Below are 5406 nucleotides of genomic sequence, written 5' to 3'. Positions count from 1 at the left end.
TAATCTTATGTAAGTGCTCCATAAATTTGCTCAGTTGGATAGAAGAGTAAATAAATGACTCATTTCCATTATTACTTGTTTTTTATAACTTTAGATTTCAGCAAATAAAGACCCTTATAAGTCAGATATAAACTTATACCTGTAAAATCATTTTAACAAAATACCTCATATTACCCTGAATATAAAAACACAAATGAGTTAGTCTTTATTACATATTATTATTAAATTATATTTGAAATTGATTTTGATAACACAAGTCTAGTACCCATTTTTACATCACTTTTGAATGTATCATTTCTACAGTTTGTCTGGCTCTAGAAAAGAATTTGGTGGAGGGCGTTATAATTCAGATTTAATGAAGACACACTTTTCTGTGAAATTAAGTTTTTCAGGTATATAGAAAATTTTTTTTATAAAGTAAATTTTATTTCCTGCCAGAACTTTAATTTATGTGATCAGAAAACTTCATTGGTTTGGTGCCATGTGAGATGTTGGTAACCTTAATAAGCCTTTGAGTGTAACAGTGTAGACAAACCTAGTTAGAAAGGGTTGAGATGTAAGGAAGTGGAAATAACAGGTCTAGACAACATGGTAGAATGGGAAAATATGAGTTGATATCAGTGGTCTTATTTGAGGGGAAGGACTTGTTTGTTGATTGGCTGTGAATAGTAAAAGAGAACAAAAAGTTAAGGATGACTTCCCGGTATTTGTCTTGAACAATTAGTGATATGAGGCTGAAATGGTGTATATAGGAAGATGTGGTGGATATATGTTTGTGAAAAGGAACAGAGATAAGTTTAGTTTGGACATGGTGAATTTAAGTTGCCTCTAAATTTTCAATTGAGTGGCATCTACTAGGCAGATAGATAGGAAATTTTTCTGTTTTCCATTTCCATGGTAGCCGTCTCCCACTTCTTCATCTATGATTTACCTGTCAATACCAACACAACATTTTCCATTTTCCGTCTCCTAAAGATTTGTCTTTAGTTTACTTCTTTTCTGTTATTATTCTTTTTAAACTGAGATATAATTGGCATATAATATCAGAAAGCATGTTTTTAAAGAGAGTGATTCTATGCTAGAAAAAATATTTACTTGATTGTTTACCACTAAAAAGACAGCTTAGGCAAAGGAAGCCATAACACTAAAGGGTGAAAAATGAAAAAAAATATAATATTAGCTTGTGTTGTAATGAAATAAAAGAAATGACCTCTAAACTCAGCATTGAACATGGAGTTGAATTTAAGGTGTGGACAGAGTGAAAAGGTAAAGTGCGAACAACATTTAGTAGATAGTAAGAGGAATATGTTGACCAAGGTGTCTTACAGTTATTCATAGTAGCCCTTTTAAAGAGAGACTACTGTAAGTACTTAGAAATATGGGACTGTAGCCTGACCAGGCAGTGGTACAATGGATAGAACATTGTACTGAGACATGGAGGACCCAGGTTCGAAACCCCAAGGTTACCAGCTTGAGTGCAGGCTCATCCACCTTGAGCGAGGGCTCACCGGTATGAGCATGGGGTCGCTGGCTTGAGTGTGGGATCATAGATGCTACCCCATGGATGCTGGCTTGAAACCCAAGGTTGCAGGTTTGAGCCCAAGGTCACTGGCTCGAGCAAGGGGTACTGGTTCAGCTGGAACCCCTCGGTCAAGGCACATATGAGAAAGCAATCAATGAACAACTAATGTGCCGCAACGAAGAATTGATGCTTCTCATTTCTCTCCCTTCCTCTCTGTCTGTTCCTATCTATTCCTATGTCACAAAAAATAAAATTAAAAAAAGAAATATGGACTGGAACTCTCATCTTTGTCTCAAAAGTTCTGATGCTTTTAATACCTTGCCTTCCAAATATTACACTTGTAACAAATATAGCCTACCACTAGGTGGCTACAGAATCATGTCATGTTAAGGAAGTTATCCCATCTGTCAGACTGGTGCAATGAAAGATTTTTCAAGTCAACACTTTTAAAATCTGATAATCTATTTAATATCTCATTTCCTATCCAGACTAACTTTTAGGGAAAGTTGAATTCAGTTCATTTTTTCTCAATACTCATAAACTTAAGGAATTGATTTATATGTTAGATTCTCAAGGGAAGCACAGGAGTAAATGAAATAGAAGGAATCAATATCAGTTGTATCTAGTTTCTGTATATCTCCACATTATAATCCATGACTTGTCCCAAGACAACCTTCTTTAGTATTATTATCTAATATTGAATTCTACCATTTAAAAATATTTTTTTACTCTTCTCTCACATTGACTGGTTGAGATTTTCGATGGCAGAGTTATAGCTGTGAGAAGGGATATTCACTGAATTAGATGAAGAGAAAGTGATAGCAAGGCTCTTTAAAGCCTTCTGGGGAAGGTCAGTGACAATTTAAATAGTAGCAGTTGGCAGAATACAGATTTAGCAGCTCTACTTTCATTTATGCTTTATGATATCATGTTCCAGAGAACACAAAGTTCTTAGTTTATTTTTTAAGAAAATTATATAAATCCAAGATCATTAGTTTTTACTCTTCAAATTAATAGGTAGTGCCTTAAGTTTTCATTAGTCCTAAAAACAATGTAATCTAGTTTTTAAAAAGCAAACAGTGCAATTAATGTACCAAAATACCCTTATCACAAGAAAAGAATGTTGTTCATTGCTCTAAATTATTCAGTTTTTACATAATTTACTGTAAACATCTGACTAATACAAGAGTCCAGAAGTACTAGTTGATGGTGATCATTTTTATCCCTTTCATTTGTGTCTCAGCTTGTTATAATAAAAAATGAGTAGATTAAGTTATGCAGATAATATACCCTTGAATATTAAATTAACTAACCAAAATAATCATGGGGAACTATTATGTGATCAGCACTATGCTGGGAATCATTATAATTGCAAATAACATTTGGCCAAGATCTCTGACCTCTCAGATTTTTCCTAATCTTATTAGTGTGATAAGATTGATTAACATAAAACAAAACTAAAGGCCCTGGCCAGTTGGCTCAGTGGTAGAGCGTCGGCCTGGCGTGCAGGAGTCCCGGGTTCGATTCCCGGCCAGGGCACACAGGAGAAGCACCCATCTGCTTCTCAACCCCTCCCCCTCTCCTTCTTCTCTGTCTTTCTCTCTTCTCCTCCTGCAGCCAAGGCTCCATTGGAGCAAAGTTTGCCCGAGCGCTAGGGATGGCTCTATGGCCTCTGCCTCAGGCACTAGAATGGCTCTGGTTGCTACAGAGCAACGCCCCAGATGGGCAGAGCATCGCTCCCTGGTAGGCATGCCGGGTGGATCCCAGTCGGTCGCATGCGAGAGTCTGTCTGACTGCCTCCCCATTTCCAGCTTCAAAAAAATACAAACAAACAAACAAAAAAACTAAACTAAAGAGGTAAAATGTTTACAAAGAGCCAAATAGTATGTTCCAAGCAATAGGATTATACAGGTACAAAGAGAGAGTAATCAATGAAGCTTGCATTTTAGAGACAGAGTCTTCAGGAAGTGAGTTCATAAATTAAGATGAAAGTGAAAGCAACTATGAGTTGATGCTTCTCTCTCTCTTCCTTCTCTCTCACTGTCAGTCTCTCTCTCTCTCTTTGTCTCTCTCTCTCTCTCTAAAAAATATAAAAAACAACATATGTCTGTATTGATCATGGATAGAGTACTTTACCATTAGATCATAGTGTCAACCTAAAAGTAAAGCTTATAGATCTGCCACTTAATGTATGCAGCACCCAGAAGTTAATCCTCAAAACACTAAAGAATGAAAGTAAAAGTTATGAATGCCTGTTGGATTCTGAAAACAATTTTAGTTCACTGGTCTAAGTCAATTAGCCATGACTTATAATGTTGAGATTTTATAATACCAGTAGATAACATTTCAGTAGAAATGTTTATCTAATGTTTGATATATTAAAAAATTGATATGAATACTTAAATAATGTGAAATGGTTTCCCTTTTAAGAACAGTATTTAAGTAGTATCTATCTTAAGCCTAAATTAAGCAGATTTTTAAAATTATTTATTTATTTATTCATTTATTTTAGAGAAGACAGATATATATATATATACATATATATATATATATATATATATAGAGAGAGAGAGAGAGAGAGAGAGAGAGAGAGAGAAGGGGGGAGGAGCAAGAAGCTGCAACACCCATATGTGCCTTGACCAGGCAAGCCCAGGGTTTTGAACCGGCAACCTCAGCATTCCATGTTGATGCTTGATCCACTGTGCCACCCCAGGTCAGGTCTAAACAGATTTTTAAAAATCTTTATATCTTTATACTTAGGAATTTTTATTTGTTTAGATAAGCTTCTCTCAAATTTCAGTGTTCCACAAAAATGAAGAATTGAATGATATTGTTGCAATTAATGTTGGACAAATGCCTAATTTTACCAAAACATGTTTATCTAATTAAAATACTACCATATCACCAAAAATGGGGACAGAATGATAGCAATTATTAAGGTGAAAATCTTGACTAACAATTTAGTAGGTGAATTGTCTTTACCACAACATTGAGTTTTGATAAGTATGCATATTGAAAGTAAGATTAGAATTTAAGATTAAGGCTGTTGCAATCATACTTACATATAAAACAATTACTCTGAGAAACAGCAGCTGTGTTTCAAAACTGTGGAATAATGAACATGTATTTTTTTGAATGATTAGTTAAATAAGTACAACTTCTTAAATGAATGGTGTTTTAAGGGGAATGTAAATTATTAAAATCTATAAATATTAAATAATTTCTCACATGATTTTTCATCTTTTTGTATTTATAACTGCCAAGTAGTCTGCACATTCAAGAGAGTATCTATACTCTAACTGGTTAACCAACAGTTTGTAAGTAGGTCTCCATGGGACAAACAGAAACAAAGCTTAATTCATATTTTCTCTTTAATCTGCCATTATCCCTGAAGCTGATTCATGTATGCAGTGGTTATGGTAAGTGAATGAAGCAATGACTTCTGAAATGTTTCAGGTCTCCTATCCACCCCCTCTTTCAAGCTGGTGTTTTGGCTCAGAGCTTCAGGTCCCAACCCTAGCTCTGCTTTCTACAGCACTCGCAAGTGACCCACTGGTCTCCACCTTGGCCAGCTGGGCATCAAGCAGTGCAAAAGTAAATCCCTCCTCAAGCTGGGAGAGCCACACTGTGGGCTACTCCTGCATGCTGGTGGGTACATGTCTTCTGGGTCTAGTGACCCTGCCTAAGAAAAGAGAGGGGGTGAAAAAATAAATCAAGCAGCTGAGCACCTGCTGCTACTAGATAAAAGCGACTGTCTGTATCAAGTTAATAGCAGGCACTCAAAAATATTGTCATCATTACTACATTACGATCACCGTTATTACTAGCTGTGTAGCTCTTAGCAATTTATATTACCCTCTCTTAGACTCAATGTCTTAGAACAA

The 5406-nt window shown here is 35.6% G+C and overlaps 1 non-coding gene across 1 annotated transcript; it reads left to right on the top strand.

Annotated features, from left to right (window-relative positions):
• The first annotated feature begins 5054 nt into the window (after positions 1–5054).
• LOC136318045 (small nucleolar RNA SNORA35) lies at positions 5055–5182 on the top strand. Its single transcript, XR_010728011.1, has one exon. It is a non-coding gene; the product is annotated as a small nucleolar RNA SNORA35 (small nucleolar RNA).
• The last annotated feature ends 224 nt before the right edge of the window (positions 5183–5406 follow it).

The sequence above is a fragment of the Saccopteryx bilineata genome, chromosome X, assembly GCF_036850765.1.
Source record: "Saccopteryx bilineata isolate mSacBil1 chromosome X, mSacBil1_pri_phased_curated, whole genome shotgun sequence".
NCBI classification, from domain to species: Eukaryota; Metazoa; Chordata; class Mammalia; order Chiroptera; family Emballonuridae; genus Saccopteryx; species Saccopteryx bilineata.
The sequence above is the reverse complement of the archived record's forward strand: the minus strand, read 5'-3'. Positions and strand labels throughout refer to the sequence as shown.